The sequence below is a fragment of the Neopsephotus bourkii genome, unplaced genomic scaffold (genome assembly GCF_033783945.1).
Source record: "Neopsephotus bourkii isolate Nb327-2 ecotype Australia unplaced genomic scaffold, CSIRO-AGI_Nbou_v1 NB_1735, whole genome shotgun sequence".
Taxonomy (NCBI): Eukaryota; Metazoa; Chordata; class Aves; order Psittaciformes; family Psittacidae; genus Neopsephotus; species Neopsephotus bourkii.
This window is the reverse complement of record NW_026902209.1, coordinates 321,103-341,621: the sequence shown is the minus strand read 5'-3', so window position 1 is coordinate 341,621 and position 20,519 is coordinate 321,103. Positions and strand designations below refer to the sequence as shown.

Sequence of the window (20,519 nt, the reverse complement as noted above, 5' to 3'; positions counted from 1 at the left end):
CCGTGGCACTGCACCCCCCTGCAGGGTGCTGTGATGTGCACCCGGGCGGCTGCGGGGGCTGCAGTGAAGGTGAAGCTGTCATATCGATCTTTTTAGCACTAAAATATGAGCCACTTTACTCCGCTCCCCAATGCTGTGATGTGAAAAATAATAACTCGGATCCAAATTAAAAATATTGATCTCTGGAAGGTGTTGAAAGTAAATAAACACCTTCCGAAGTTTTCGGGTCAGCCGAGAAATGGTATTCAGCAATAAATGTGTCGGCGTGTCAGAATCCAGGGTTCTTGATCTGTTTTTCCTTTTGAATTGATTTTTCATTACTTACTTCCTGAAAGTGTTGGAATTTGGTCCTCCACCGTTAAATCCCAGTGTTTGGGCAAATTATTTCTTTGGGCCTTATGAGGTGCTCCTAATCCACTCGCTCATTGATTGATTGATTTTTGACTCAATAAACTTGCATTACCCTTGCTTTATTTAAGGCTTCCATCATAATTTTTTGTACATTTAGGCTTGACTTTTTTATTTCCTTCTAACAGATGAGCTGACATTGGTCTATCAAACATGTGGGAAAACAATTGCCACAAGGTTAATTTTATTGCTTGCTCCATGCATTTTAAGTAGGTGCCAGGTATTTTCCACTACAGGCTGATAAATTGCAGTTGAACCACTAAAGCATAAGAATGAACAGGAGCACTGTAACAACAGAAACCCCATATAAATGCAGCACGTAGCACAAGCGTTAAATGGATTATTTTTGCTTCATTGGTTTAAGTTCATTTTACGTGCGACTAGAAATAGGCACCTGTGATACGATGAGCTCTTTACCTGTTCTCTGCTTGTGCTCTGATGCTGCAGTGGTGTGCATGGTGGCCGTGGAGGGATTCCTGGTTAGTGGGATGGTAACATGCAGTAATGCGTTTCAGAAAAGCTGTTCTCTTACAAAGCAGCTTTAGGTAACAAAGCAGCTTTAGGTAACAAAGCATTTGTCAGGAGCAAATATACTGGTATTACTATTCTCTGGCAACTTAGGAACCTAGTATTTAATGTGGCTGTAAGAGTGCCTGCTCTGCTGTTGAATGGGGTGGAAAAAGCAGAGTTGTGATGACAATGAGAGGGGCTCCTTCCATTAACACAGAGGGGTTTTGGTCAGTGTTAAAAACCTGGGTTAAAGTGCCCTGTAAGCCATTGGGTCTCCACCAGAGTCTCAAACCCATCCCAGTGTTCCTGCAGTTGCTGCTCAGACCTCACAAGTTTCTGTGCGTGTGAGTTGGCCTCTCAGCACTCCTCCTTAGTTGGACTAGTCCTTGCCCCATGGTTCAAGTGCAGGTAAGCTCCAGTGATTACTGTGTTTAGTACAGGGAGACATGGTCAGTTAAAAGGAGTAGAACTAGAGCCACACGGGTTACTGTTGGAGCTGATAGTGGTGCAGTCGTTGTTCACTTCCCTGCCTAGCTGCATTTCATCCGCTGGTTTTTGCTTTTGTTCACGTGCATCTTGTTAATGTCTGGGGCTCTGTGGAAGCAGCCAAGGTTGTTTTCAGTTGGGTTCTCTCAGATGTATCCGCGTGCAGGAGTCTGATTAGAACTGGGGCTCATGCTGGTTTATTGCTGTCGAGTGTGGGTCTGTCTAGTGTTGGTGGAGTTTGACGCTCAAGTGCACGTTCCTGCCTGGTAGCTCGCGGCTCCTGCAGAGCGCTTGTTCTGGGCAGTGATAACGAGGGGGTGAGGAGGGCCATTGGTTACAGTGGACAAGACTTCAAATAAGGCTTCAGAGATGAGGAGTAAGCCTGGGCTGTGACAGGGTGTCCCATGAGGAGCCTGGGCATGGTGACGGTCACTCACAGACCCTGGTGGGGATGCTGTCCTGGGAGGGAGCTGCTCCATGCCCACAGTGGGGTTTGGGGTCTGCCACAGGGAAAGGACACAGGAAACGTGAAGAGAAGGTTCCTTAAGGGTATTGTGGTTTAATCAACAATTCCTGGAGAAGCTCCAACCATAAATGGTTTGTTGATGTGTCAGGAGTCCACAGCACTTGGGATCCCACCCCAGCGTTTGTCATCTTTTGTGAGGTGAGGTGCTTCTATGCTTTGGATCCTTTTGGGTGAGCACGAGGGACCATGTTAACAGAGCGCAACCAAGCATTCACTGGCTGTGGCTCAAAAGGAGTGGGGGAAACAACTGCAGTGGGTGGTCTCCATTCTGACTCTCCTGTTCCATTTCTGGCACAGAGCTGCAGAATCTCCTCTGCTGAGCATTGTAAGCTGAATTCAAGTTATAGGATTGAGCGTTTTTAAAGAATTTCTAGGCATGGTGTAAGTCACTGTCATGCCCCGGCGCTTTTGGGCACAAGCTGTGGCCTTCTTCCTGAAAAGAGAAGGGAAAAGCGGTGGAAAGCGTTTAGCAGTGGTTTTGCTGGGCTGCGGTTCCTCTTGGTATTTATGAGCCTTCAGCATTGGCAGGATGCACATTTAGATGTGCATATGTCAGCTTTTCTAATGGCAGCAGTTGGGCTTTTGTGAATCTGTGGTGGCGCTTATTGCATTGTTCTGTTTCTGGTGATGTGGGACCGGGAGCAGCAAACGGAGCCACAGAGCCTGACCGTGCTGTGTTTGAGCTCTGGGGTGCAGGCTGCTTGCTGGCCATCACCAGCCACTGACAGCTCACTGTGTCCTGGAGGAGCCACTCTTTACCTACAGGATGTGTCAAATGCTTTTGGATGCTTGTGATGAGGGAAGTGGAAACCAAAAGGGTTTTTTACTACTGGCAGCCTTGTAAATGCAGTTTGTAGCCTGGCATTCTCCTATGGCGTGTGCTAAATAGCAAAGATGCTGGGTTTATTTTCAGGAACACCTTTGGACTGTGGGTCAACTGATACTCTTAAGAGTTTGTTCATAAAAGGTCCACATCAGCAGTCATGAAAATGGAACAGTTCTGCAAGAATGTAGGCTGAGAAAGCAGCAAAATACTAAAACCCCAGGTTCAAATGCTCTCTTGGCAGCATAGAGATGGAGAACAAGAAAGAAATAACAGTCTTAAAAGCATCTTCCTCTGTCATAACTTTCCAGTCGTTATCCCGTGGGTATATTTGACGGCTGTGTTTAGCACAGCAGTCACTTAGATGTCTTTCCTTGCCTATTCAGAAGTATTTCCAAGTGGTAAAAAGCAATATTAGGTATTTTCTGACTCCTCAGAAGAGCTCATTATGCCCCGTGCTTCCCTGTGTTGTCTGAAAGAGTCAGAAACCAAATTTGGCGGTGCTGAGGCGCTGGCACAGGGTGCCCAGAGAAGCTCTTGCTGCCCCATCCCTGGCAGTGCTCAAGGCCAGGTTGGACACAGGGGCTTGGAGCAAGCTGCTCCAGTGGAAGGGGTCCCTGCCCGTGGCAGGGGCTGGAGCTGGGTGAGCTTTAGGGTCCCTTCAACACAAATCATTTGATGGTTCTATGAAACTTAAATATAAATAAATAAATAAAGGGCCCCTTAAACTTCTCTGTGGAAGCTTCCCTGAGCAGGTTATGCAAGAGCCATCAGAAATGACTTCAGGTTGATCCTGCTGTAGTACCAGGGGAGAACCTCCCAAGCCAAATCCCTCTCTGTGATTCTGTTTTACCCAGGAAGTCAGAGGGTGCTGCTGTGTATTTGGGTGTTTCTGTTTTCAAAAGTCTTTTTATCTCATTGGCAAAAAGGAGAACTTCGAATTTCATCACCCTGATTATACTCATGCATTGGTTTATAGTCATTGCAATACAAGGACAGCAGCAGCTGCTGTGGCACTGTATTGTTACCTTCGTCAGCTCATGTTATCCAAAGCAAATTTCTGCTGGTTATGATAGCAAAAAAGCTGTTTAACCATTACCAATTGGTTCAGTTTGTCCTTTTTAAAATCAGCATTTTGGGCAGAATGTCTCTTAGCTCAATCACTTGTCACTGGGCTTCCTGAAAGTAAGACAAATCCGTAAGTGACGTGTTGGTGAAGGTCTGACCAAGCTGTGCTGTGGCTGAGCCATATATCAAGGGAAGGGACAGGTATGATTGAATGCTGTGTCACAGCACTACACATGGGAAACAAATATTCTGCAAGGAATCTATTGCTGAGGAAACTGAAAGATTGTTAAGCTGTTAAAGGCTTGTTAGCATGTTCTGACAGCAAAGCCCGCGAGCAGTGAGCGTAAAAAGAAAGAGCAAAAAGTCATAATGGCCAGTTTGGGGTTTAGATTTGTGTTTCTGGGCACTCTGTGCTTTCTATGTAAGGACACTTGCTCCTCTTGCTGGATGTGGTGAGGAAACTTCTTCTGACACCTGTGAGCCTTCACTGCTTCCTTTGAAAGCCACCCTGACTGCAGAAACGTCCTCAGGGCGTTTATCAAGCTACCTTTGGTCAAGCTGCAGAAAAGTCTTACTAAGACAGGACTGGGGTTTTATCAAATACCGGTTTCCTTTTGGTGTCTGACTGGGCTTTTCTGAAGCAGCTAAACTCGCAGTGTTTGGGTCTGACATGATCATCTGCTGCTGCACCAGAGAGGGTTTATCTGCCCAGGGCTGGGACCTGAGTTGGACACCTTGTGCAGCTCAAGACAAAGGCTTGCCGTCATCTCCATGGAGCCTTCCTACTACGTGTTCTAAATGCAACAAACACGCACAGTAGGTGTGAAGATCAGATGAGGCTAATAATCTGTTAATGTTCTTTGTCTTTGCTTATCTTCTGCCAGGTCAATAAAAGCCTGATAGAAAAAAGTAACCACCAGACATACTGTTAAAAAGAGAAGTTACTTTCAAACAGAGCGATTGTGAGCATGAACAAGCAGCAGTTTACTCCCACTAAGGTTGGGTTTGTTCCTACGACCAACATTGTTTCTTAGCAAGTGAAATTTTAAAAGCAAAATGAAGTTGAACACTTTCCTGTCTTCAGCAGCAAAGATATGTTTAATAGCTCTGTATGAATCTGTAAGTTATCATGAATTTTACTGACACTGTATTTCTAAAGCACCAAGATCCCTGATAATTAATAAGCTTTGTAAAGCAAACACAGGTCAACATAGGCATGATAAATTGAGCTATTATTGTACATAGGGAAACAATTAATTTGTTGCTCCTTATGGTCTGATGTCTATTAACATGCCCTACTAATAATGCACAACAGACAAGCTGTACTGCAGCTTGTGCAGGGTCTAGGTGATGTGCAGAGCATTCTACTCATCTGGTCAAACACTGACTGAAGGCAGTGCTTGTCTGTGTCTCCAGCTAGAGAGTGATGAGTTCTCTGTCTGACCGGCCGGATTAGGGAGCTGTCGGCAGCATTCCTCTCAAGGAGCTGCGTCCTCTTACTGCCAGCACTGGGAAACAGTGCAGGAAAACAGCTTGGACTTACTCAGTCCTCCTGCCACGTTACTGCTTTTGAATACATGTTCTGTTAATTCAGTTGGCTGTAGAATACATGCAGAAGCATGGAGTTAGCACTAGAGTCTGAATTCGGTTTTGGTGCCGCTTAACAGGGGCAGTGCTTTCAGATGTCAGTGCATATACTGCATAAAATTGTCAGCCGTGCTCATCCCGCTGGGGGTGAGAGCAAGGTTACTTCATCCTTCCCAACCTCATTCTAAAATACCTCCAAAGAATGTCTGATTTTTCTCTTTAAAGTCTCTCGGAGAGCAGTAATCTCTGGCTACCACATGCTTATCGCCGCCGATGGCAGCAGCTGAGGCTCTGTGCCTCTCACTGACAAGAGAAAAGAAGAATAAAGCCGTGCTTGGAAATACAGGGGGAATCCCAAGCTGCAGCAGTGAATGCCTCTGCTGATTTGCTTCTGGTTATGTTGTTCAGAGATCACAGTTGGGTTCTGGTTCCATGCCGCAGCTTCAGAACTTAACGTTTTCCAATTAACAGAGCAAAATGTAATGAGCTCACAGTAACAGTCAGTGTGTTTCCAGGTTCAAACCCAACAAAACCAACCCAACCCGCTGGGTGTCGTCTCCCCCTTCTGAACACAATCATCTTAGTTTTGAATCTTTCAGGAGAAAGCTAATTTTAATTAAAGCAAATGGAAGTGAGGACTTTTAATTTGACCTCTGCCATGTAGCAGTTCCTATCCTTGCGGAGGCAGTGAAGTGCCAAGCCTTCAGTGCGTGCCTCCATCAGCGTCCTTCATTGCCATTGCAAAATTCTCTTTGTGCTACAGGTAATGCCCTTAATTTAAAAACTTAAACTTCTGTTTAAAGTTGAGTTATTTCTTTTTTTCTTCTTTGTTGTGAAGAACTGTGAACAGTCTTTGGTTACCTCTCAAGGTTCCTCTTGTGACGGTTCATCTAAGCAAGCCTGTGAAGTGATAGATTTTCTGATTTAATACTTGAGACACAGCAGATGTTTTAATTGTCTTCAGAGACATTTTTCTTGCGAGTCTGTGGCAGTCTGCAGTCTGCTTTTTAGAAACATTGATTGATGAATTCTGCTGTAATTTAAACTAAAAGTTAATAAGACAGGCGTACACGGATCTGATGCAGGTTATTAGACCTGTAAGGCACTTTAATACATGCCATTTATTATTCAAAGAAGCGCAAGCCAAAAATATTTCATGTGCACTAATAAAAATTCAATATAATTATTTCAGAGAACTTCAGGAAATGTGGACAGTCAGATCAACTGAATTCATTAAAGCCATGTCCAGTGACAGGAATGCTGAGTGACCCTCCTGGGGTTCCACTTGGTACCTCCTTTAGCAGGATGCTGTTACTGCCTGAGCCTCCCTGCAGCAGCAGATTCCCACTGTTCCTCCTTGTTGAATTAAATCCATGGCATGGGGTGTTTCACTCTTGTTATCTGCTTCAAAATATCAAATATTGATGGCTCTGTCCAGTGTTTTGCCTCAGTTGCTGTGGTTTTCTGTATCCTGGAGTCCTGGAGATGAGCTCAAATAGCGATAGCTCGGCTACTTTTTCAGCTAGTGGGACTTGAAATACAAACTGAATCCTCTGGCTGTCTCATAAAGTTTCAGGGTTTCTATTATTAAAATCTTCCTCTGAAATAATAAATGACTACAGGCTGTCACGGCAGGGGCTAGAAAGGCCAGTGAGCAGAATGGGCTGAGATTTCATCTGAGCATAGTTGAGTTTTATAGATCTATTTATGAGATCCAATACTGTAATGATGTAATTTTCCTTGTCTAATAAATGTAGCTGTACAAGCAAAGGATAGCAAACATTTCCATTGTGACCAAAATCCTTTAAACTGCAGCCACTTTGATCTTAGAGCTCATGCTATTTAATAAATGCTGGCTATTCTTCTAACAATCACAATTATTTAAAGGGTTTTCAAAAGGGATAGAGCAAATCAAATCAAACAATTACTGTTGTATCTCATTCTGAAGTTAAGTGTATTTTTTATGTGGGTCTTGTTTAGTGTCTCCTCCCAGTTTTCATCCATTATCACAATAATTGAGTTTGTAGCTGGAATTAAATTTATCAAATTGTGTTATCCTCTTTTGAAATTGGATAGGTATCCTGGCAGTGGGAGCTAGAAGTTAATCTGCTTTGCTAAAGCCTCCAGTGGCACAGCGGCAACAGGATTGAGAAGGCTCAAACATTTTCCTGTCACCCTGGACACGATGTAATTTCTCCTCAATCCCTTGTGCAAATAATGACATTTGAATCGAGCATTAACAGGCTTAATTACTTTAAAATTGTCATTTTAATTTACACTGATATAGTATTGATCATACAAGCAGAGATTAAGCTGTTCACTGGAGCAGATGATGGGGAATTAAACATTAAAGGGTCCTCGTGGGGCTGAGAGGCCGCCCAGAGAGTGCCAGAAGAGGAATGATATTTCTCTGTAATGAACTGGCGGCATGCAGGGACATGAATCTTTGGCCTACTGGAAAAAGGGAAATAATGGGGTTTGGGAAGCATTTGCAGGTTATTCATTCGCTGCCATGCACCAATTCTCCAGTGATTCATCCACCTCACCAACATTTATTTATCTAGCAAATTCAGGAGCTCTGACCTTTCTGCTAAGTACATTTAACGTAAGACAGAGTGAAAGATTTCAGGTGTAACTTTTTACAAATATTAGTTATTGTTTCTTATTTCTGACTAATACTAAACAGTTATTTAATCTGCCATACATACTGCGCCCATTTGCACAACTCACAATGATCAAATGGACTTCATAAAAGGATCCAAGTATTGTGGGATTAAATGAGGTCTCCCAAAGTCCTTGACCTCATTTAGTTACAGTTGGATTCTCTTCTTTGGTAAACCTGAATTAAAGTTAATTTGAAGCAGCTGACACAAGCGTACCTGGAAGATTGTGCAGCTGTAATAGTACAAATGATGAGTAATCCTTGTAAGAGCTGTAACCTGAAAGTGTCACTGCTCTCGTACAGAGTGTGCTTGAGAGCTCCAAGAAGATATATGGAAGAGCTTAAGGCCAAAATTTTCATTTTCGTGCTCTGGATTTGTCCAATAATTCCTCTGAGCTGTGCTCAGGCAACAGGTATCACCTGGTGATGACTTACTGCTTAAAAATCCAAACTCTAACCTGGATGCTAAATTATACAAAATCAATGTTGTATTTTCACATATAGCAATGAAATGGTTTTTTTTCCTGTAAGCTTGTTTTCCTTTCTGCCTCACAATTTAGTTTTGTCAGGGCTACCTATAAAGAGCAGCTTAACAAAGCTGGGTACCAGATAAGCTAGAGTGCTCAGGCATGGTGATGTGAAATAGAGCATCTCCTCTGGAAACTGCCCTTTTCCCAGTAAGGAGAAGGTAGGGCCAGATGTCAGCCCACTGACTCCAGGCCTTAAATTCCAGCCTGTTGGTAAATGTTCCTGCAGAAATCCATTGAAGTCGATGGCATCTCTGGGTTTATTGGTATAACTTCCTTAGGATGTCATTTCTCCTGCATGTAATGAAGAGGCTGCTTCTTAAAAGTAGGGAGGATGGCACAACATGGGAAGGTGGATTTTCTTATTACTTATACTTTTTTCACTTAAAACAGGAAAATGCATTGAACAAAAATAGAATGTCTTAAAACAGGAAAATGCATTGAACAAAAATAGAATGTATTGCTAGGTACAAAAAGGCACAGCTTTACGTTCTGAAATACAGAGCAATGATTTCTGTTTGCTTTTTAAGAAAGCTTTCTTTGAAAGATAAGGAAAAATGATGCTTCTTTTTATCAGAAAGGATGTTCTGGTTGGGTTTGTGGGGGAGGTTCTGGGGTCTGGAGGCTTTTAATTACAGACTTAGGCACGTACTTGTTTGTTCTCTTGTCCCTGTGGTTTACCTGCTGAATTAGGTCTGGTAGGTTTTGGTTAAAAATCTTTCCGTTTGTGATGATTTTTAAGCATCGCATATTTCCTGGGCTCTTCCATGGAGTGGGATGTATGTTCATTTTGCAGCTCTGCTCCTGGGCTGCTCTTTACTTCCAGGTGCCAAAGTAGATGTTGAACTGGGCCAGAGTACACAGGTAAAACCAGCGGCGAGTGCTGAGATGCGAGGGAGGCTCCACAGAGGTGAGGCACAGTGTAGCTGGAGCGGTCTCTCTGCACGAGGGAAATGGGGAGGAAATGGAAGCGTGTGGCTGAAGAGGAGGCTGTGGACAGTAGGGAAAGCAGCCAGGAAACATGCTGAAGCTTGGCAAGGTCTGTGGCTATCTAGACAGAAATATACATAGAGGGATGGGGCTGACTGAGACCGCCCAGCCTGTACAGAAAAACTGTGGCACGTTTCGGTTGCTTTCGGGATATTTTGTATTTCCAGTACTTCACTGGCGCAGAGTAACAGGAACGTGACACCCTTGCAGGAAAGTGAAATGCATTGAATCATATTCTCAGCTGTATATATTTGATCACAAGTACTTCTGTCAGGTATAGCATGTGCATGGTGTGACACACGTTTTATGGGCTCTGTGTTATCTTACAGGATTTTACAACTCTTAGGAACTGAGACCAAGTTACAGTATGGGCACTATCTGCTGCATTTCAGACACATCTGGGGGATGTGTACTGAGCACTCTGTTTTCCCAGGCTGTAGTTAATGTCCTCTTTTTCCTGGGGCTGTGGGAGCAGTGTTGTCCCCCCTCTCCTTTTTCCAACTGCACTCTGCATGGTTGGTTCTGTGTGTCTGTGTGTGCCTGTTGTCTTTGGCTCGGTTACACAGGGTATCTGCACAGCCAGAGAGACAGGAGCATTCATGCTGGTTTTTACATATTAGTGCTGTACTTAGGTCTTTCTGAATGAGTAGGGGTTTGGGTTTGTATTGAACTCTTGCAGGCTAGTATTTCTGTTGGGACAGATGCTGTATGTGCGTGACAGTGCATGTTCTGAGCAGAGATAGCCTGGACACATGTTAGTGTTTGCCGGACACTGTCCCGGGCTCATCATCTCCCCAGTGAAGCTCCCACTGTCACATCCCTGCGCCAACCACCCCAGTCTGTGCCGGCCCCCTGCGTTTCCAGGGCTGGGGAATTCCATCCCTCTCCTCATGCACCTTCACAAGGAGCCCGCTGGGAGCATGGCATATCACTGGGGCTGGCTTCATGTCCCTCGCATTGGCTCTATGCCTCTATAGGTTGGCTTTGTCTCTCTGTAGGTTGGCTCCACCTCTCTCACATTGGCTCTGTGTCTGTGTAGGTTGGCTCCACATCTCTGGGACTGGTGCTATGTCTCTGGGGTTGGCTCCACATCTCTATAGGTTGGCTCCATGTGTGTTGGCTGGCTCTGTGTTCACTGCACCACCAGCTGTGCAAGTTGTTCAGCCCTGGTTGTGCCGTAGGTGGGTTGTGTGCTTTGGTTATGAGAAGGTAACAGTCTATCTCCAGTTCTTCAGTAGGCTAATGGATCATTGCAGACACTGATATAGACATCTGAAATATAATTAAATGGTCAGAATGCTCTATTTGTCTAAACAAGACAAAGCATGGAACAGGTTCATTTGACTTGAAACACGTAATTAGCATAACCCTTCTGGATGCTTGTTTTATCATTTGCAATATAGTAAAAGATTGATTATCGTACTGTACCTTCTGAATTTCATTAATAGAATTGTTTTGTCTGCTTGATTAATATGTTGCCTCAACCTCAGAATAATCAGATTAAACTAGGTTGCCTTGTTCCTTTTGCCTTGGAACATTCTTATGTTCATACACTAACTTTTCACTAGGCCCCATGTAAATAGGCCTCCAGTGCATCTTGTCACCTCCACTGCATTTTGGCACATCCACTCTTGAACCTCTGCTGCAGGTGTAGACGTGTTGCTGTTTGCATGTATTTTCTGAGCTAAATAACTGCTGTCTTCTAAGTTTAAGCAGTGGGGGATATTTGCACCACAGGTTCTGTGACAGCTCCAGCGTCTGGTATCCATAAATGTAAGAGATCTTGAATCTTCCAGTAATTCTGCCCATGGATGTGAAAAAAAGGTTTGAGAATTATCACGGAATCCCAGCCTGGTTTGTGTTGAAGGGACCCTAAAGCTCCTCCAGCTCCAACCCCTGCCACGGGCAGGGACCTCTTCCACTGGAGCAGCTTGCTCCAAGCCCCTGTGTCCAACCTGGCCTTGAGCACTGCCAGGGATGGGGCAGCCACAGCTTCTCCGGGCACCCTGTGCCAGCGCCTCAGCACCCTCACAGGGAAGAGCTTCTGCCTAAGAGCTCAGCTCAATCTCCCCTCGGGCAGGTTCAAGCCATTCCCCTTGGCCTGTCCCTATGGGCCCTTATAAAATGCATGATATACTGTGTCTAGAGTTTATTTGTCTACACACAGGTATGTGTAAGTAGATGTAGAAAATACATGAGCATTCAGAATTTCTTAACTACAAAACATGAATGAAGCATAATCTTATGTCCCAGGATGAAGATTTAAATTTCTGTCTACCTGGGTCAGTGTTGGAGGTTACTAAGTGTCTGAGTCATTGAACTTCAAGACTGCATTCATCACAGCTTCCTAGGCTAATAGAAATTCCTTCCCATTAAGTCAATAAGCGTGGTTACATCAGACAGCAGTTGTGTCTAGAAACGAAGATTAATGTCCATCATAAAAGTGGCATGAAGAGACAACTTGTTTGATTTATGCAGACTATTTTTGTCTTCTCAGTTTTAAAATACAATTCAAGTTATTACTTTTGTCAATATAGAGCTTTTCTTTCCCGCTTCCACTGTTACTAAAACATTCCACTTACATGCCGGGTTCTTTTTAATTCCAGTATGAGTGTGTAGGATGGCAATCCCTACCCGCCGGGGACTGACACTACAGTTGATGGTGTCCTTCACTTCTTTGGCAGAGATTTGGTTGGTTGGTTGATTTTTTGGTTGTTTGTTGGGGTTTGGGGCTCTTTGATTCATCTGGCGCTGTTTGGTGTCTGTTGCTTTGTTGTCCAATTCAGATGTAAACCAGCAGCTCAGTGCGGCTCCTGAGCCTGGCTGACCCCGGCACAGCCCAGTGGGTGCCTCCATCGTCTGAGCTGCTGGCAAAGCCACCTCCTGGTGCCGGTGCAGAGTGGCCCTGGCTGCCACCTCCTGCAGAAGCATTGGTGGCACTGAGCAGGACCGTGTCTCCAGTGAGTCCTGCTGGAAGCTGGGCCTCAGCTGTGGGCTTGGAGGCTTTTGGTCCTCATCTGCCACGCTACCTTCTATCAGATTTCATGTGATCGACAGCGCATCACAGAGCCAAAGCTTTGTTTCTACCATGGTCCTTTTGTTATTAATGGATCACCTTCACAAAGGGCCCTACCATGTTATGTTGTTCTTGAAATGTCTAAATGTGTTTTATTTACCATTTACTAGCTCAAAGCTAGAAAATAATGGTAATGTTTTCATGGTAGCAAGGCAGTGGTGCCAAGTAGTAAAGGAACTGATCTTAACCTCACTTCCCATGTGCTCTCTGGGGACATTTGGGTTTGGTTTTCCTTTTTAGTTATTGGGATTTTTTTTTAAGGCAGGCATGGGTATTGAAATGCTGCCTTTCTGGGGAAAAATCCCAACAGGACTTAAGATGGGAAGCCTTTGAGCACAATTGTGTTGTTTCTAGCACAGCATGAATCCCTTTGGGGCAGTTCAGTAGCTGAAGGTTCATCTGAGTCTTTGAAAGGTAAAGCATTAACAGAAATGATGAATTACACTTCCAGGCAAGATCTGGCAAACATATTTGTAACATTTTCTTCCTAAGCTGTTTGTGGTGTTTTCTTTGTGAAATAAGCTTTTGCAGCAGGGCAGTGGCGTCCTTCCAAGGTCCTACCTTGAAGCTGGATCCCTGGCATGCCCAGGGAGCTGGCAGGTTGAGGGACATTCATCCTGCTGCCTTGTTTGTCTTGGTGCTCTTTCCAGTGTAAGTAAATCAGAAGGTGTGAGCCAGCATTTACTTTATGTATCTGGTGTCTGCCTGGTGCAGGGGGAGCCTCACAAAATGAATTACCTGCTTAGGGGCAGGACATGAACGAGTGTCTTCCCTACATTAGTAGAATTGCTAGAATCTCTTTTACTAGCATGAAGGAATGAATGTCTTTGGGATTTCCATGTTGAGAAGGTACATTGCTGGAGACCAAGCATTTGCTTGGTCTTTGATTCTCATCATTGGGTCTCTGAGACTAGTTGTGTCTCCCATTTTTAAAACAAGGAGGAAGAGTAGAAAGAGGCCACAGTGAACTTTTTATTCAGACATTTCAGGATGTCGAGACAAAAGAGCTTTAAGGAATTCTGCTGTTTGCTGTGACCACTGGATCAGAGGGAGGCAGTTTCTGGGTTTTGGGAGAGTTTAGTTTGCTCCATGGCATGCCTGAATTGAGAGAGAGAATGGTTCTTGTCAGTCATCACAGCGGTGGAACCTGCAGGTCTGGTGCAAACTGCATGCAAGTGTGTGAAATATTTGTTAATTGTAGTTAGGCAGGAGCATGTTCCTTGAAAAATCGGATTTAATTGCCTTAAAGCATGGCACCAGGTAGAACAGGCACTTGTGCAGCTTGAGATGCTGATGTGGCTATTTAGGGGTATGCGAGCACTTGGTTGAACTTCAACCCCGGGCTCCACGCTGTGCCAAGAGTTTGCAGCAGTGACCCCAGCAGCGACTTTAGTTCTGCAAATCGGGTACGAGAGAGTCCTCACAAATGTACAGAGCGAGCTCGATACTGACACTGGAAAGATCAATTAAAGCTTTTCTCTAATTGTCCCCAGCCATGGCGAGCTCCAGTTGAGTGGCAGTAGGTAATTTGTAAACTGGTTAGGTTCATTGTTGGCCATCTCTTAGAATTGATTGTGCTTTAATTCACTTACATCTATCATGCGTGTAATGTGATTCCCAATAAAAATTACAGAATTTTAATTGAAATTGAAAAGTTCTGAAAGGTAGGAATATAAATAAATATCTATTGTGTATGTGCATGCTCCAACTTGCATGGACATTCTGAAGAGATTTTAATAGCAAGGCAGGTTTTCCACATGATTGAATTATCAAGTGACTTGACTGAGTATTTAGATTAGGAGAGTATAATTTGGTTTATTTCATAAAGAAAAGCTTTACATCTTTATGTCCTTATTGATTTGCCAATACTATTTAATGAGTTTCAGTTCACAAAAGTTACATTGCATCTTTTGGATTGGTAAATGCAGCCTTATCTTGGAAATTAGACCACTTGAGGAAAAAGCTGAGCATAGTTTGAAACGAATTACCACAAAGTGGTGCTCGTAAATGCACTTGAAGAAATGCAACATGGCAGCAGGCATTCTGTTATTTTATATATAATTACTGGATATAATTCCAGGAAAATGATTTTCTTTTTAGTATTCCTGATGGTTTCTTATGTTCGCTGAACCAAACCTGCTGGATGTGTGTTCAGTTATGCTCTTACTGTAGTTTATATACACTGAAACACTGAACTTTTGTTTTTAGGGCTCTTCCTACTTTGATTTTCAATATTATAAATTAACTTAGTGTAAGTTTAAATCATGATATTATTGCTGCTTTGATTTAGGTCATTATAGGGTTGGAACTGGATCATCTTTAAGGTCTCTTCCAACCCAAACCGTTCTGTGTTTCTAAGATTATACCTTTATGGAATCAGTGCAGGAGCTGGTGCAAAGGATGCAAGGGGTTATAATATCATATAAATCATCTTGGCCTTCAGTGAGGTGAACGTGTTGGGAAATACAGAGTTAGGGCCCTTGTAACCAATAACAATTAAAAACCTTGTAATACACATCTTTGTCTCTTGCTGAAATGGCCGCGTATGGAGTAAAGACAGTGAAGGTTAATTGCCCTGAATCTGTTCTAGCTGCCCAGTGCTGGTGAAGTAATACTTCTGATTCTTAACCCCAGCTCTGCAGTGATAGCATTGGAAAAAGGAAGTAAAAGCTCAGAGACTTTTTTGTTTCTTTTTAAGGTGAAATGTGTTGTATCGTGTCAGTAAAAGCGAGGAGGGATTCTGGATTTAAGTAACAGCAATTGTCATTGTGTGTGTTGCTCAGTACATAACTGTGGGACATACGTGGGCACTGGAAGCTACCACTTGTTTGTGGTAGTCTTGGAGAGTTCAGACATTCTCTGCACGTGACAGTGAAGCCTGAGAACACGGGTTCAGGGACGGTGTTAAGAGGAGGGTTCACGTGATGCCTGAGAACACGGGTTCAGGGACGGTGTTAAGAGGAGGGTTCACGTGATGCCCGCAGCCAAGTACCACAGCATCTCGCTCCACGTTACCGATGCGCTGGATTTCCCTTGCATGTGTCCAGCAGCTGCCTGAGTTCCCAGTGCCGTTGCATTGAGTAAAGGTGTGGGGTTTGTACGCCATGGTCTGGAGGCACAGGTGAGGTTTGACAGCAATGGCAGTTGTTTGCAGGGCCCTGGCTGCGTCAGTGCAGTCCTGCTGTGAGGCACAGCCCCGTGGGAGCAGGGTGTTTGCTCACAGCATGCAGGGCTTTGGTTAATCTGGCTCTGCCTCTGCACCATCAGCAGCAGCTTCAGGCTGCGCGAGTTCGCCATTAACAGGTACTACACGTGTGATTGCGCGGCTGCTCAGGAAGCCTGTTGTGCAGGTACCAGGTCTCTGTACCTAGGCCAGGAGCTCAGAGCAGGATAGCTGGAATTACTGATCCTGGCTCTGGGAGCTTGCCCTATTGTTACATTTTCCTTCCTCTTCCCATGCAAGAACGAGCATCCGGTGATTTCGGTGTCCTCGAGGTGGATGCCCTTGCAAGAAGCTGTTCTGTCCCTCAAACCTGTGTCCCTGGTTTGAGGCTGTCTTGTTACACTGCACTTCATCTTTGTTATGGTAATTTAAAAATTTAACAGGTTTATTAATCCTGCAGGATTTATTATAGTCAAACATGAGATATTATTAAGTTGCTATTGTACAAAGCATTTACCCTCGCTGTTGGAATGACTTGTCCTCTGCATTGGCAGACACAGAAACATTCATTTTGTTTCCTAATTAGGAGAGCTGCAATCAGGAACCATGACAGGGTTCAGCTCCTCGGTGTACAGCATGCCAGGTTCCATAGTGCAGGCTTTATAAAATTCTCTTTAATTCAGGAACAGAATATCATTAACTTTGTAAGTGGATGAATACAATGGACAAGCAATTTAATTAACTTCTAACATTGGATGTTGGACAGGAGACAAAATGAAATTATGCACATATTTCTTATGCAGGCAGTCAACCTTGAAAGGGGCTTGATTGTGATGGGTCAGACAGGGGGACAGCTTTGTCCAATTATTTGATGTTTAGTCCTAGAATATGAAATTTGAAATTTGGTACTTTGTAAATCAATCATCTCTTATTTTGAGGCAGCTACAAAGGTTCTCTGAGATACAAAACAACTGCCACTGACATGCTAAATACAACCTTTTACCACATGGCACTTTCCTATTTGGAGATGACCTGTGTAATACTAAATGAAATGGGCATTAATGCCTCCTCATCAAATTGATTCTGCCAGCTTGAGTGCCTTATGTAAGAATGTATCAATGAAATCCTAAATTGATCCAAAGGTTTTAAAGTTAAAATTATTTAGAGCAAGTGACCATGGCCGAGCACTCAGCCTTCCAGTCCCTGCACCACTGAGCACTTCTACCTTTTGGTTTTTAATGGAAGAAAACAGGGTAAAACGCTAACCTCCAGCAGTCTCTCCCATCCCATCAGGAGCCATCCAAGGTGCATCCCAGTTCCAGTAGCACTGCCAGAGGCAGATCCTGCCTCATCCAACAAGTCACAAAATCCCAGCCTGGTTTGTGTTGGAAGGGACCTTAAAGCTCCTCCAGCTCCAACCCCTGCCACAGGCAGGGACCCCTTCCACTGGAGCAGCTTGCTCCAAGCCCCTGTGTCCAACCTGGCCTTGAGCACTGCCAGGGATGGGGCAGCCACAGCTTCTCTGGGCACCCTGTGCCAGCGCCTCAGCACCCTCACAGGGAAGAGCTTCTGCCTAAGAGCTCAGCTCAGTCTCCCCTCGGGCAGGTTCAAGCCATTCCCCTTGGCCTGTCCCTACAGGCCCTTGTCCCAAGCCCCTCTCCAGGTTTCCTGCAGCCCCTTTAGGCACTGGAGCTGCTCTAAGGTCTCCCCTTCAGGAGCCTTCTCTTCTCCAGGCTGCCCCAGCCCAGCTCTCTCAGCCTGGCTCCAGAGCAGAGCTGCTCCAGCCCTTGCAGCATCTTCGTGGCCTCCCCTGGAGGGCCATCACCTACTGACTAGAGCAGAGTGACAGGATTTGGCTGGTGGTGAAGGAGCTGCTAATTCATAGGAGCAAAAAGACTGAAAGAAATTGCCCCAGGTTTCTTGCTGGGCTCATGTATGTCAAATCTTTACATCTCCCCTCTGCCCTTGCAGATCAGAGGAATGTTCCTGGAAAGATATTCCATGTATCTGGTCTCTTCATGGTTATCAAGTACCTGTAAATAGATTGAATTCTCTTCAGTCTGGATCTGCTTTGTCCTGTGTCAATGCTGCTCCTCAGCTTAAATAGTTCTTTCCACTCCTCGGTGCTGCTCCTCATCTGCGGTTTATTTGCAACCCTTCTTTGTTTTGCTGGGATAGAATCAGCCTCCATTAGTCACTCCTTGTATGACAGGATCTTATTCTCTAATCCTGGTGGCATTTTTTCAGTGTGGTCCAACCTCCCACGTGGGTGATGGGAATTGGTGATGTGGTTCCAGATGCTGCACCACCATTGTGCCCTGCCTCTGTGTTAGTGCTGTCCTACCTGGGGCTGGATCTGGTGCCATGAGATCACTTCTGCCTTTTCCACTGCTGCTTCTCTTTGGTGGTGTGTGTGGTGCTCTCACTCCCGCAGTACTGGGGGGACAGAAGTATATGGGAATAAGGAATACATTTCGGGAAGAGATGAAGTGCTGCTGTGGTCTCTGTTGCTATGGGCTACACTCCTAAAATGATTACAGAAATAAATGTGAAATAGAATGTAGAATATAGCTTGCTTCCTGAAAAATAGCATCCTGCCCTTTGGTATTATCTTCTGCAGCACAGCTTCTCAGAGTCTGTGAGCTGTTACCAGTATCCACTGGATGAATCTCGATCTTTGTACAATATCTTGAGCTCTGTTTATCAAGAGCTTGAAACTTCCAGGGGAACATTTTTTGCTTTCCACGAGGTTTAACACTGAAATAACTCTTGAGTATTTAAGCATTTAACTGCATATCTCTTCCTAGGTACATTTGCACATATTCTGTCTGCTGTGCTTACAGAAAGAACTCTGATTTTCTTTGTCTCTCTCCCCATAGGAAGAGCAGCGAGTGTTGAGGGCAGGGCCATGTACTTGTTGAAGCTGTTGGTGGAGTCAGCAGCCAGGTTTTGGCTGTTTGATCACACTCACGTCTTGCAGTCAGGCCCATTAGGAAGTTGCTGGGGCAGAATTCCGAGCGTGGCCCTGAATTCCAGTTCTGAATCCTGTATTCAGGCAGTCTCGCTCCGTACTGGTGCGGAGCCAAGCTGTGTGCCTCTTATCCTGATTGGGGCCTCTGGAGTGCTTGTGTAATAGAAATATTAAATAACAGTGTGATTAATGACTTTGTGAAGGTTCTACTTGGAGTCCAGGAATATTGATAAGTGGCCTTTTTCTAACTGTTCAGCATACATACGCTTAACTCATGCTGGCTCTTTGATGTGTCAGTAATCTTGGTTTTGAGAAAAAGAACCTCTGTATGATATTTTAAGTAATTGAATTGATTTGTAATTAAAGTGTTAAATCTCGCTGTGAAACGTGTCGGCATCAAAAGTGGCACTCAATATCCTGTGTCAGTGCAGTAGGTTCCATTCCGATTTCTCATTTCCTTCCCAGACAGGTTTATCCATAGCTCAGGTTTTCTGTTTGTTATTTTTTTTCTTTATTTCTTCAATGAAGTAGTGCCAAAGAATCCTTTAAAACGGACCAGGGTTTTTCTTTGCCGCGTTGCAGTGCAGGAATGGTGACTGAGGGGAGGAGCGTGTCAGCTGAGCACGCAGCTCGCTGGCCTTCACAGCTGGAAAACAGAAGCTCCTGGGATCGGAGGTTTTTTCCTGAAAATGTGCTGGTGACGGCTGCTGCAAGCAGAGAACTCTCTGAGGCATCCAAAGAGCAGGCCTGCAAACAGGTTATTTGTTGTGATGGTCTCTTGATGAAGCCTTTAAATGACCTGGGATTTAGATACCTTGGAATTTTTCAGGCAGTTCTTCCAGTCTGTCATGCGGACAGGTCACAACCTTTGTAGAAACCTAAACAGATAAGCCCATCTGAAAATATATAAATCTTGGTATGAGTCTAGAAATGGATAGTACAAGCTATAAAACTGTGCATGGGCACTGAAGGGCCAGTTGTGTCCTCAATTACATTGAATTCTAGTATTATAAGACAAAAGACCACCATTTACTTTAGAATTATTTGTAATTTTTAGTGGTAAATTTGGTGGCTGCTCCCCTTGCTAGGTCAGGTGTTGTTGGTCTCACACTTAAAAGAATGGTTCTGAAGAAATAAGAAGGAAAAGAGGGAGTGAGCAGTGCTGGATGTTAAAGGTGTGTATGCTCAACATTGCTTCTCAGCTGCAACTGCACAGGAGGGATTGTGGCACTGAAATCAGTTGAGGATGGTTGGAGGGCACACAGTGTATTCTGACAGGTCCTTCCAGCTGGAAGCATGGAAGTGTGAGGTTATGAATGTGGCACAGAGTGGTCAGAAGTGTAGCTTCATTGCCCAGCTGTAACAGCACGGCTGGGAGTCGGTCTGAAGAATCCTCCGATCCATAGAGCAAACAGGTTACAAGCAAATTAGAAACTTTTAAGTCAAAGCCAGCCTGTGGGAATGAACCTAGAGATGCAGAAGCGTCTCTGCAGGTATGGGGCTGATTGACTATGGTACAAAATGACCAGGGTTTAGGTAGATGCTAGGTGCCGTTTTTGTCCCCACCAGCTGTACCTGCAGGCTTCTGCTCTCAGGTCTGCAGTGGTTCAGCAGCGCTGACTTGGCCACTGGAGACACTGCTCAGACATAGCAGCTGTGCAAGGAGGTGCTGCAGCTGCCTCTACAACATGGGGCTGTTTGTATTGCACCACTTAACACTGG

The 20,519-nt window shown here is 44.5% G+C and overlaps 1 protein-coding gene and 1 long non-coding RNA gene across 3 annotated transcripts in view; both read left to right on the top strand.

Annotated features, from left to right (window-relative positions):
* Positions 1-20,519, top strand: part of INPP5A (inositol polyphosphate-5-phosphatase A) — a 206,314-nt gene that overhangs the window by 76,181 nt on the left and 109,614 nt on the right. The window lies entirely within an intron of this gene.
* On the top strand, positions 6,031-7,348 carry LOC133224882 (uncharacterized). Its single transcript, XR_009728965.1, has 2 exons — positions 6,031-6,171; positions 6,601-7,348. It is a non-coding gene; the product is annotated as an uncharacterized LOC133224882 (long non-coding RNA).